The 14013-nt window shown below is 50.0% G+C and overlaps 1 long non-coding RNA gene across 1 annotated transcript; it reads right to left on the bottom strand.

Moving 5' to 3' along the window:
• Positions 1-330: 330 nt before the first annotated feature.
• On the bottom strand, positions 331-13040 carry LOC134987311 (uncharacterized). Its single transcript, XR_010192977.1, has 2 exons — positions 12868-13040; positions 331-1833 (listed from the first exon to the last, which is right to left on the bottom strand). It is a non-coding gene; the product is annotated as an uncharacterized LOC134987311 (long non-coding RNA).
• Between the last annotated feature and the right edge of the window lie 973 nt (positions 13041-14013).

The raw sequence follows: 14013 nt of genomic DNA, 5'->3' as shown, positions 1-14013 counted from the left end.
AACCGTAAAGCATTCCGAGGCTTGCCATCGACAGGATAGTGCCCTCTACAGATGGTGTTACCCTATAGTAGCTTATGGGCTACTAATTCGCAATTGTTTCTGGAGAGGGACTCCTGGCATTAGTTTGTTATCCCTAAGGTGAAAGTCCAGCCAGTGAGGGATCTTCTGATTTCTGGAAATATAGTATTGAACTGCGTTCCTGTAGCATAAGATATGTATGTGTATGTATGCTTGCACTCACAGATCCTCGTCACAACTATGGGGGTGCTTTCCCAATGAATCCTGGCCAGGTCACAATGTTATAGTGAATGGCAGAGAGGTCACTCAGCATTAAACAGGTTAAGTGTAACTTTATTCACACATCATCAACGTTTCGGTCCTTCTGGAGAACCTTCTTCAAGGTAGAGCTCAGCAAACATATATGGCCATATTCAATTATATAGCACTGGCATAATCTGTAATGCTTTACAATTGTGAACAAACAGCAGTAAAACATGGACTGGGTGGTAACAGACAGGATAAAGGGCCTAGGGGGTCATTCAGATTTGATCGCTCTCTGCTGTTTTTTGCAGCGCAGCGAACAGGTTACTACTGCGCATGCGTATGCTCTGCAATGCGCACACGCGTCGTACGGGTACAAAGCGGATCTTTGCTGGGTGATGGCTTTAACAAAGAATCCATTCGTACAGCCAATCGCAAGGGGATTGACAGGAAGAGGGCATTTATGGGTGTCAACTGACTGTTTTCAGGGAGTGTTTGGGAAAACGTAGGCATGTCCAAGCGTTTGCAGGGCGGGTGTCTGACGTCAATTCTGGGACCAAAAAGACTGAAGTGATCGCAAGGGCTGAGTAAGTCCAGAGCTACTGAGAACTGCAAAAAACTTTTTTGTCCTGCTCGGCTGTACAAGTGTTCGCACACACGCGCAAAGCGAAAATACACTCCCCCGTGGGCGGCGACTATGCGTTTGCACGGCTGCTAAGAGTAGCAAGCGAGCGATCAACTCGGAATGACCCGCCTAATTCAGACCTGATCACAGCAGCAAAATCCTTCTCTAATGGGAAAAACCATGCGCACTGCAGAGGGGCAGATATTACATGTCCAGAGAGAGTTAGATTTGGGTGGGTTATATTGTTTCTGTGTAGGGAAAATAGTGGCTGCTTTATTTTTACACTGCAATTTAGATTTCAGTTTGAACACACCACACCCAAATCTATCTCTCTCTGCACATGTTATATCTGCCCCCCCCCCTGCAGTGCACATGGTTTTGCCCATTAGAGAAAAAGTTTGCTGCAGCGATGAGGTCTGAATTAGGCCCAGAGTCTGGGGGACATCACGATACCCGTCATCACATTACAGGATTTGGGGCCACAATGAATCAATTCATCGCTAATTCTGTCATCGCGCCTCGCGCCCACTTTATCTGAGAAGTGGGCAGGATGCAGGAGGTTGTCCACTCTCCTGGGAGCGCTTGTCCAAAATGTCCCAGAAACTGTGTTAGAGTAACCTTTACATTACTGCAACTGACTAGTGACAATGCTCATGTGTAATCTGTGACTGGCAGCCGGGTGGAGTAGTCAGGTGGCAGGGCTTGAGTACCAGGGTCACTCTCGATGGAACATGCTTGCAGCCAATGCCAGAAAATAATTTGTATTCCTTTGGGTCATACTGTAGCATATCTGCCACTCTGTCTATTATATTTCTATCCTCCTGCTGCCCATCCCGTCGTAGCTCTTCCTTGCTGCACATTTCCACATGGTGACGCTCCAGTGGCAGAAAAGGGATGAAGAAATCGATCATGTTCTGGTTTAATGAGGGTGCTCTGCCTAAATCCACCTGCAGATAAAGAAGTAACAGAGTGAGAAGAATGGGGTTCAGATTATTACCACCGGTTGCTATCTAGTAACATTCAGCAATACTGCATATATGTAAAAGTTCCCATCCTACGCCTGCCACCATAAATATGACCTTGGAGTAGCAGGGGTCACAGCAGCTTAGCTGCAGGAGTCACAGCAGCGGGGGTCACGGCAGCTGGAGTCACAGCAGCAGGGGTCACAGCAGTGGGGGTCACAGCAGCTGGGGTCACAGCAGCGGGGGTCACGGCTGCAGGAGTCACAGCAGTGTGTGTCAGGTGTGCTCCATACACTGTGCAGCTCCAGCAAGTGTCCAGGCAAGAGTGTGTGCCACTGATTGGGTGTGCTCCAATCACTTTAGCACCAGCGGGTTCTAAAGTGTATAATATAAGGTGATACTCTAATTGGATTGATGACTTCAGGTGCCGCAGAGGGAGATTGGATGGCGTTGCCCCAGGAGTGGCTCAGGCAGCCATTGGCAGTGGGAAGGGATCTGAAAAGATCCTTTTCCTGTATAAGCTGCTGTGTAAACTGCAGCTTGTGACCAGATTCAGGAGCAGTACGCCATCTCAATGGCTCTGACTTAATTTTAAGAAGTGTGTGTAAAATAAATGTTAATTTTCATCTGCTTTTGTATAAATGAAGTGATGATGAATAGACTCCTTAGAGTCAGGGGCAAGTTGAGCATACCTGACAACTGTAAAATGATCTCCTTAATGAGAGTTCCAAAAGGGGAGATACAGCTGATTACTATGGGGGAGGGGCCAGGTACTTTCCACTATTAGGCCTCCAGGCTGCCACGCCCATTCACTGGGAAGGGGACGAGATGTAGTGATGAGCGGGTTCGGTTTCTCGGAAACCGAACCTCCCCGAACTTCACCCTTCTTACACGGGTCCGAGCCATACTCGGATTCTCCCGTATGGCTCGGTTAACCCGAGCGCACCCGAACGTCATCATCCCGCTTTCGGATTCTCGCGAGATTCGGATTCTATATAAGCAGCCGCGCGTCGCCGCCATTTTCACTCGTGCATTGGAAATGTTAGGGAGAGGACGTGGCTGGCATCCTCTCCGTTTATTCATTGTTGAGTTGATGCAAATATTTGTGCTTGCTTATATCATTGTGGGGACTCGGAAGCAGCTTTATATTAATATACGAGGAGTACAGTGCAGAGTTTTGCTGATCAGTGACCACCAGTTTTATCCGTTCATATCTGTGCTCAGTGTGCTGCATATATCTGTGCTCACACTGCTTAATTGTGGGGACTGGGGTGCAGCTGTATTATATAGCAGGAGTACAGTGCAGAGTTTTGCTGACAGTGACCACCAGTTTAAGTTGTCTGCCTGAAAAACACTCCATATCTGTGCTCAGTGTGCTGCTTTATTGTGGGGACTGGGGAGTCGGGGCCACCAGTATAATATTATTTAGGAGGAGTACAGTGCAGAGTTTTGCTGACACAGTGACCACCAGTATATATATAGCAGTACGGTACGGAAGGCCACTGCTGTACCTACCTCTGTGTCGTCAAGTATACTATCCATCTACATTCTATACCTGTGGTGCATTTTAGTTGTGCGCAGTAAATATAGTAGTAGGCCATTGCTATTGATACTGGCATATAATTCCTCACATTAAAAAATGGAGAACAAAAATGTGGAGGTTAAAATATGATACAAAAAATGGTGAGCTGCTCAATCAGATAGTGATGTCACTCAGGTGCTAAAAGGGAGGGGTAATTCTGTGTAGGAAAAAACAATGGTTCCCTAATGCACACCGAGTGAAAATTTATTACTACATAATAGTCAGATAATACGGAGATCTTGGTTGCGTATATCTGCAGATATAGGGTTAAGCCCCCAGGCCGATCGACAAGGCCTCTCCGTCACTGGGGGGTCCCTAATACTAGGTATGTGTCCGGGGTGCAGGAACCCATAACGTCGGCACAGGTCGGCTACCCCAGGTCAGCACACAGGTGAGAGTTAATAAGGGTTAATAAGAAGCACAGAAGTGTTATGTAAGTGGTGTGATTAAAATAAGATTTTACTCACCGGTAAATCTATTTCTCGTAGTCTGTAGTGGATGCTGGGCCTCCGTAAGGACCATGGGGAATAGAGGCTCCGCAGGAGACTGGGCACAACTAAAGAAAGCTTTAGGACTACCTGGTGTGCACTGGCTCCTCCCTCTATGACCCTCCTCCAGACCTCAGTTAGGATACTGTGCCCGGAAGAGCTGACACAATAAGGAAGGATTTTGAATCCCGGGTAAGACTCATACCAGCCACACCAATCACACTGTATAACTCGTGATACTATACCCAGTTAACAGTATGAAATATAACTGAGCCTCTCAACAGATGGCTCAACAATAACCCTTTAGTTAAACAATAACTATATACAAGTATTGCAGACAATCCGCACTTGGGATGGGCGCCCAGCATCCACTACGGACTACGAGAAATAGATTTACCGGTGAGTAAAATCTTATTTTCTCTGACGTCCTAAGTGGATGCTGGGACTCCGTAAGGACCATGGGGATTATACCAAAGCTCCCAAATGGCGGGAGAGTGCGGATGACTCTGCAGCACCGAATGAGCAAACTCTAGGTCCTCCTCAGCCAGGGTATCAAACTTGTAGAATTTAGCAAATGTGTTTGACCCCGACCAAGTAGCTGCTCGGCAAAGTTGTAAAGCCGAGACCCCTCGAGTAGCCGCCCAAGAGGAGCCCACCTTCCTCGTGGAATGGGCTTTCACTGATTTAAGATGTGGCAGTCCAGCCGCAGAATGTGCAAGCTGAATCGTGCTACAGATCCAGCGAGCAATAGTCTGCTTTGAAGCAGGAGCACCCAGCTTGTTGGGTGCATACAGGATAAATAGCGAGTCAGTTTTCCTGACTCCAGCCGTCCTGGAAACATATATTTTCAGGGCCCTGACTACGTCCAGTAACTTGGAGTCCTCCAAGTCCCAAGTAGCCGCAGGCACCACAATAGGTTGGTTCACATGAAAAGCTGATACCACCTTAGGAAGGAATTGGGATTGAGTCCTCAATTCCGCCCTTATCCATATGAAAAATCAGATAAGGGCTTTTGCATGACAAAGCCGCCAATTCTGATACACGCCTGGCCGACGCCAAGGCCAACAGCATGACCACTTTCCACCTGAGCTATTTTAGCTCTACGGATTTAAGTGGCTCAAACCAATGCGACTTCAGGAAATCCAACACCACGTTGAGATCCCATGGTGCCACTGGAGGCACAAACGGGGGCTGAATATGCAGCACTCCCTTAACAAAAGTCTGAACTTCAGGCAGTGAAGCCAGTTCTTTTTGGAAGAAAATGTACAGAGCCGAAATCTGGACCTTAATGGAACCCAATTTTAGGCCCATAGTCACTCCTGACTGTAGGAAGTGCAGAAATCGAACCAGTTGAAATTCCTCCGTTGGGGCCTTCCTGGCCTTACACCAAGCAACATATTTTTGCCGTATGCGGTGATAATGTTTTGCGGTCACATCTTTCCTAGCCTTAATCAGCGTAGGAATGACTTCCTCCGGAATGCCTTTTTCCTTTAGGATCCGGTGTTCAACCGCCATGCCGTCAAACGCAGCCTCGGTAAGTCTTGGAACAGACAGGGCCCCTGTTGCAGCAGGTCCTGTCTGAGCGGCAGAGGCCATGGGTCCTCTGAGATCATTTCATGAAGTTCTGGGTACCAAGCTTTTCTTGGCCAATCGGGAACCATGAGTATAGTTCTTACTCCTAATATTTTCAGTACCTTGGGTATGAGAGGCAGAGGAAGGAACACATACACCGACTGGTACACCCACGGTGTTACCAGAGCGTCCACAGCTATCGCCTGAGGGTCCCTTGACCTGGCGCAATATCTTTTATAGCTTTTTGTTGAGGCGGGACGCCATCATGTCCACCTGTGGCCTTTCCCAATGGTGTACAATCATTTGGAAGACTTCTGGATGAAGTCCCCACTCTCCCGGGTGGAGGTCGTGCCTGCTGAGAAAGTCTGCTTCCCAGTTGTCCACTCCGGGAATGAACACTGCTGACAGTGCTAACACATGATTTTCCGCCCATCGGAAAATCCTTGTGGCTTCTGCCATCGCCATCCTGCTTCTTGTGCCGCCCTGTTGGTTTACATGGGCGACCGCCGTGATGTTGTCTGACTGGATCAGCACCGGCTGGTGTTGAAGCAGGGGTCTTGCCTGACTTAGGGCATTGTAAATGGCCCATAGTTCCAGAATATTTATGTGTAGGGAAGTCTCCTGACTCGACCATAGTCCTTGGAAGTTTCTTCCCTGTGTGACTGCCCCCCAGCCTCGAAGGCTGGCATCCGTGGTCACCAGGACCAAGTCCTGTATGCCGAATCTGCGGCCCTCTAGAAGATGAGCACTCTGCAGCCACCCCAACAGCGACACCCTGGCCCCTGGAGACAGGGTTATCAGCCGATGCATCTGAAGATGCAAGCCGGACCACTTGTCCAACAGATCCCACTGGAAGATCCTTGCATGGAACCTGCCGAATGGAATTTCTTCGTAAGAAGCTACCATCTTTCCCAGGACTCGCGTGCATTGATGCACCGACACCTGTATTTGTTTTAGGAGGTCTCTGACTAGAGATGACAACTCCTTGGCCTTCTCCTCCGGGAGAAACACTTTTTTTCTGTTCTGTGTCCAGAACCATACCCAGGAACAGTAGACGCGTCGTAGGAACCAGCTGCGACTTTGGAATATTCAGAATCCAGCCGTGCTGTTGTAGCACTTCCCGAGATAGTGCTACTCCGACCAACAACTGCTCCCTGGACCTCGCCTTTATAAGGCGATCGTCCAAGTACAGGATAATTATATAATTATAACTCCCTTTTCTCTGACGTCCTAGTGGATGCTGGGGACTCCATAAGGACCATGGGGAATAGACGGGCTCCGCAGGAGACTGGGCACTCTAAAGAAAGATTTAGGACTATCTGGTGTGCACTGGCTCCTCCCCCTATGACCCTCCTCCAAACCTCAGTTAGACCTCTGTGCCCGGCTGAGCTGGATGCACACTAGGGGCTCTCCTGAGCTCCTAGAAAGAAAGTGTTTGTTAGGTTTTTTATTTTCAGTGAGACCTGCTGGCAACAGGCTCACTGCATCGAGGGACTAAGGGGAGAAGAAGCAAACCTACCTAAGTGGTGGTAGCTTGGGCTTCTTAGGCTACTGGACACCATTAGCTCCAGAGGGTTCGAACACAGGCACCGATCTCGTCGTCCGTTCCCGGAGCCGCGCCGCCGTCCCCCTTACAGAGCCAGAAGCAAGAAGAGGTCCAGAAACTCGGCAGCTGAAGACTTCTGTCTTCTCCAAGGTAGCGCACAGCACTGCAGCTGTGCGCCATTGCTCCTCATGCACACCACACACTGCGGTCACTGATGGGTGCAGGGCACTGGGGGGGGTGCCCTGAGCAGCAATACTGACACCTTGGCTGGCAAACAGGCACCATATATAGCCCCAGAGGCTATATAGGTGCTTTTTAACCCCTGCCAGAATCCATAAAAATGCGGGAGAAAGTCCGCGAAAAATGGGCGGAGCTATCTCCTTCAGCACACTGGCACCATTTTTCCCTCACAGCTCCGCAGGAGGGAAGCTCCCTGGCTCTCCCCTGCAGTCAATACACTACAGAAAGGGTTAAAAAGAGAGGGGGGGCACAATTTAGGCGCAGTATAAAATATATATATATAGGCAGCTATAAGGGAAAACACTCTTTATAGGTGATATCCCTGTGATATATAGCGCCCTGGTGTGTGCTGGCATACTCTCCCTATGTCTCCCCAAAGGGCTTTGTGGGGTCCTGTCCTCTGTCAGAGCATTCCCTGTGTGTGTGCTGTGTGTCGGTACGGCTGTGTCGACATGTATGAGGTGGATAATGATGTGGAGGCGGAGCGAATGCCTGTAAATGTGATGTCACCCCCTGCGGGGTCGACACCGGTGTGGTTGGACTTATGGAAGGATTACATGAAAGTGTCAACTCCTTACACAAAAGGTCGACGACACAGAACAGCCGGCTACTCAGCTTGGGCCTGTTCTAGCATCTCAAATGTCATGGGGGGCTCTAAAAACGCCCGCTACCTCAGATGGCAGACACAGATGTCGACACGGATACCGACTCCAGTGTCGACGACGATGAGACTAGTGTACCCTCCAAAATAGGTCCACCCGTTACATGATTGAGGCAATGAAAAATGTTTTACACATTTATGATAATACCCCAGGTACCACATAAAAGGGTATTATGTTGGTGAGAGAAAACTACCAGTAGTTTTTCCTGCATCTGAGAAATTAAATGAGGTGTGTGAGGAAGCATGGATTTCCCCCGATAAGAAATTGATAATTTCTAAACGGTTATTGGCAGCGTACCCTTTCCCGCCAGAGGATAGGTCACGTTGGGAAACACCCCATAGGGTAGATACAGCGCTTACATGCTTATCAGAAAAGGTGGCACTACCGTCTCCGGATACGGCCACCCTGAAGGAACCTGCTGATAGAAAGCAGGTGGTTACCCTAAAAGATATAGTCACACACTCGGGCATTATATTGCAACCAGCCATTGCTTCGGCATGGATGTGCAGTGCTCCCGCTGCGTGGTCAGATTCCCTGTCGGGAAATAACTATGGATAAGGACAATATTTTGCTGACAATAGAGCATATAAAAGACGTGGTCTTATACATGCGTGATGCACAGAGGGATATTTGCCGGCTGGCATCAAAAATAAGCGCTAGGTCCATTGCCGCCAGACGGGGGTTATGGACTCGGCAATGGTTAGGCGATGCCGACTCGAATCGGCACATGGAAGTTTTGCCCTATAAGGGGGTAAAACTGTTTGGGGATGGTCTTTCAGACCTCGTTTCCACAGCTTCTGCTGGGAAATCGACTTTTTTGCCACAGGCTACCCCACAACAAAAGATAGCACCGTACCATCAAGTACAGTCCTTTCGACCCCAGAAAAGCAAGAGGGCTAGAGGCTCATCCTTTCTGCCGAGCGGCAAAGGTAGAGGAAAAAGATGCAGGACACAGCTAGTTCCCAAGAGCAGAAGTCCTCCCTGCGTCCGGTAAGTCCACAGCATGACGCTGGGGCTGCTCAGGAGGACCCGGGTACGGTGGGGGCCCGTCTCAGAAATTTCAGCGCCAGTGGGCTCTCTCACATGGATCCCTGGGTCCTTCAAGTAGTATCTCAGGGGTACAGGCTGGAGTTCGAGACGTTCTCCCCCCCGCCGTTTCCTAAAATCTGCCTTACCGGCACCTCCCTCGGCCAGGGAGGCGGTGTTGGTGGCTATTCAACACTATAATCACAACAAGTGATTGTCAAGGTGCCCCTCCTTCAGCAAGGAAAGGGTTACTATTCCACAATGGTTGTGGTACCGAAACAGAACGGTTCGGCGAGACCCATCTTAAAATTTAAATACTTGAATTTTTTATATCAGAAGATTCAAGTTCAAGATGGAATCGCTCAGGGCGGTTATTACGAGCCTGGACGAGGGGGATTACAGGGTCTCCTGGACATCAAGGATGCGTACCTGCATGTCCCCATTTACCCTCCTCACCAGGAGTATCTCAGATGTGTGGTACAGGACTGTCACTATCAGTTCCAGACGCTGCCGTTTGGGTTGTCCACGGCACCGAGGGTCTTTACCAAGGTAATGGCCGAAATGATGATACCCCTTCGCAAGAAAGGAGTTTCCATTACCCCGTACTTGGACGATCTCCTGATAAAGGCGAGGTCCAAGGAACAGTTGATAGTGGGGGTAGCACTTTCTCGGGAAGTGCTACAACAGCACGGCTGGATTCTCAATATTCCAAAGTCACAGCTGGTCCCGACGACACGTCTTCTGTTCCTGGGAATGATTCTGGACACAGACCAGAAAAGAGTGTTTCTTCCGGTGGAAAAAGCCGAGGAGTTGTCATCTCTAGTCAGAGACATCCTAAAACCGGGACAAGTGTCGGTACATCAATGCACACGAGTCCTGGGAAAAATGGTAGCTTCGTACGAGGCCATTCCGTTCGGAAGGTTCCACGCAAGGACTTTCCAGTGGGACCGGTTGGACAAATGGTCCGGGTCCTATCTCCAGATGCAACAGCGGATAACCCTGTTGGCAAGAACCAGGGTGTCGCTGCTGTGGTGGCTGCAGAGGGCTCATCTACTAGAGGGCCGCAGATTCGGAATACAGGACTGGGTCCTGGTAACCACGGATGCCAGCCTTCGGGGCTGGGGGGCAGTCACACAGGGAAGAAATTTCCAAGGACTGTGGTTAAATCAGGAGATTTCGCTTCACATAAATATTCTGGAGCTAGGGGCTATTTACAATGCCCTAAGTCAGGCAAGACCCCTGCTTCGGAACTGGCCGGTGCTGATCCAGTCGGACAACATCACGGCGGTCGCCCATGTAAACAGACTGGGCGGCACAAGAAGCAGGAGGGCAATGGCAGAAGCCACAAGGATTCTCCTATGGGCAGAGAATCGTGTGTTAGCACTGACAGCAGTGTTCATTCCGGGAGTGGACAACTGGGAAGCAGACTTCCTCAGCAGGCACGACCTCCACCCGGGAGAATGGGGACTTCATCCAGAAGTTTTCCAAATGCTGGTCAACCGGTGGGAAAAACCACAGGTAGACATGATGGCGTCCCGCCTCAACAAGAAGTTGAAAAAGATATTGCGCCTGGTCAAGAGACCCTCAGGCGATAGCGGTGGACGCTGTAGTGACACCATGGGTGTACCAGTCGGTTTATGTGTTTCCTCCTCTACCTCTCGTACCCAAGGTACTGAGAATAATAAGAAGGCGAGGAGTGAAAACCATACTCGTGGTTCCGGATTGGCCAAGAAGAGCTTGGTACCCGGAACTTCAAGAGATGCTTACAGAGGACCCTTGGCCTCTGCCGCTCAGACAAGACCTGCTGCAGCAGGGACCCTGTCTGTTCCAAGACTTACCGTGGCTGCGTTTGACGGCATGGTGGTTGAACACCGGATCCTGAAGGAAAAGGGTATTCCCTACCCTGATCAAAGCCAGGAAGGATGTCACCGCAAGACATTATCACCGCATTTGACGAAAATATGTTGCTTGGTGTGAGGCCAGGAAGGCCCCGACGGAGGAATTTCAACTGGGTCGATTCCTGCACTTCCTGCAAGCAGGGGTGACGTTGGGCCTCAAATTGGGGTCCATAAAGGTACAGATTTCGGCGCTGTCGATTTTCTTCCAGAAAGAACTGGCTTCACTGCCTGAAGGTCAGACTTTTGTCAAAGGAGTACTGCATATTCAGCCCCCTTTTGTGCCCCCAGTGGCACCTTGCGATCCCAATGTGGTTTTGGCATTCTTGAAATCACATTGGTTCGAACCACTTAAGACTGTGGATTTAAAATATCTCACGTGGAAAGTGGTCATGCTGTTGTACACAGCACAGCCACATAGGTCTCCTATGGAGGCGGGCACTCCTCTGTAGAAAGAGCTTTTCCATAGGCGGGTTTCAGAATTGGCGGCTTTGTCTTGTAAAAGCCCTTATCTGATTTTCCGTATGGATAGAGCAGAATTGAGGACTCGTCCTCAGTTTCTCCCAAAGGTGGTCTCAGCTTTTCACTTGAACCAACCTATTGTGGTGCCTGCGGCTACTAGGGACTTGGAGGATTCCAAGTTGCTGGACGTAGTCAGGGCCCTGAAAATGTATGTTTCCAGGACGGCTGGAGTCAGAAAGACTGACTCGCTGTTTATCCTGTATGCACCCACCAAGCTGGGTGCTCCTGCTTCTAAGCAGACTATAGCGCGCTGGATTTGTAGCACTATTCAGCTGGCGCATTCTGCGGTGGGACTACCGCAGCCTAAATCTGTAAAAGCCCATTCCACAAGGAAGGTGGGCTCATCTTGGGCGGCTGCCCGAGGGGTCTCGGCTTTACAACTTTGCCGAGCTGCTACTTGGTCAGGGGCAAACACGTTTGCAAAATTCTACAAATTTGATACCCTGGCTGAGGAGGACCTGGAGTTCTCTCATTCGGTGCTGCAGAGTCATCCGCACTCTCCCGCCCGTTTGGGAGCTTTGGTATAATCCCCATGGTCCTGACGGATTCCCCAGCATCCACTACGGACTACGAGAAATAGAATTATCGGTAAGTAAATTCTTATTTTCTGCAGGTATACAAGAGCCTCATTTGCATGAACCCACCCTTACCCGCATTTACATGAACCCACCCTTAGCTGCATTTGCATGAACCCACCCTTACCTGCATTTGCATGAACCCACCCTTACCCGCATTTGCATGAACCCACCCTTACCCGCATTTACATGAACCCACCCTTAGCTGCATTTGCATGAACCCACCCTTAGCTGCATTTGCATGAACCAACCTTAGCCGCATTTGCATGAACCCACCCTTAGCTGCATTTGCATGAACCCACCCTTACCCGCATTTGCATGAACCCACCCTTACCCACATTTACATGAACCCACCCTTACCCACATTTACATGAACCCACACCTACTGTGCTCACCCTGTATTTACATGCTTTTCCTCTCCACTGTTCCATCTTTTCAGTTATAAGGAGGTGTAAATGCGGGATACACACAAGTCTGCATTGTCTTACCTTCCGCGTTCTTGTAAACTGAAATCTGCACCACTGCACTTGGGGGCGTGGCCTCATGACGGGGTGTGGCTTTGTGGGAAATGCTGTGCCCGTGAGCCACACCTGTTTTTGTCACTGTGGGAGCTGCTGGCACCGCCCCCAGTCCCTCTCTCCACAGAGTAGACACCACGCACATGCGCATGGAATTTATTCACCAGAGGCGTAACTAGGGTTTTTGGAGCCCAGGGAAAAAATTTAGAATGCCCCCCCCCAAAAAAGAAATCAAATGCCTTATAAAGAAATTGTGTGCGCGTGCTGGAAAAAAATGGGCATGGTCACATAACAGAAGGGGCGTGGCCACTGAAAATGGGGCGTGGCAACATGGCACGCAACCCTTTTCATGTGCCAATGGGAACATTCTTTTCAATTCAACATGCAGCGTACCTGTATGATGGTTTCTCATGATATGGAACCTCTGAAGAACTGTATCCTCTGAGGCAGACGGCGTCTTCAGTCGGTAATCAGTATTCTTGTAGGAGATCCCATCATCCAGAAGATGCCTGTATGTGAAGGAATATTAACAAGGTCAGCATCATGCAACAGTGGTTCAACAAGACCACATCCTGCCCCCTGTGTCACACCCTGCCCCCAGCGTCTCTCAGCCACACCATCATCTCTCTTGTGTCATTTCTCAGCCACACCATCACCTCCCGTACATCATTCAGCACACCATCACCTCCCCCTGTATCATCATTCAGCACACCATCACCTCCCCATGCATCATCATTCAGCACACCATCACCTCCCCCTGCGTCGTCATTCAGCACACCATCACCTCCCCCTGCGTAATCATTCAGCACACCATCACCTCCCCCTGCATCATCATTCAGCACACCATCACCTCCCCCTGCATCATCATTCAGCACACCATCACCTCCCCCTGCGTCATCATTCAGCACACCATCACCTCCCCCTGCGTCATCATTCAGCACACCATTACCTCCCCCTGCATCATCATTCAGCACACCATCACCTCCCCCTGCATCATCATTCAGCACACCATCACCTCCCCCTGCGTCATCATTCAGCACACCATCACCTCCCCCTGCGTCATCATTCAGCACACCATCACCTCCCCCTGCGTCATCATTCAGCACACCATCACCTCCCCCTGCATCATCATTCAGCACACCATCACCTCCCCCTGCATCATCATTCAGCACACCATCACCTCCCCCTGCGTCATCATTCAGCACACCATCACCTCCCCCTGCGTCATCATTCAGCACACCATTACCTCCCCCTGCATCATCATTCAGCACACCATCACCTCTCCCTGCGTCATCATTCAGCACACCATCACCTCCCCCTGCGTCGTCATTCAGCACACCATCACCTCCCCCTGCGTCGTCATTCAGCACACCATCACCTCCCCATGCATCATCATTCAGCACACCATCACCTCCCCCTGCATCATCATTCAGCACACCATCACCTCCCCCTGCATCATCAGCACACCATCACCTCCCCCTGCATCATCATTCAGCACACCATCACCTCCCCATGCATCATCATTCAGCACACCATCAC

Source organism: Pseudophryne corroboree, assembly GCF_028390025.1.
Source record: "Pseudophryne corroboree isolate aPseCor3 chromosome 8 unlocalized genomic scaffold, aPseCor3.hap2 SUPER_8_unloc_2, whole genome shotgun sequence".
NCBI lineage: Eukaryota > Metazoa > Chordata > Amphibia > Anura > Myobatrachidae > Pseudophryne > Pseudophryne corroboree.
The sequence above is the reverse complement of the archived record's forward strand: the minus strand, read 5'-3'. Positions and strand labels throughout refer to the sequence as shown.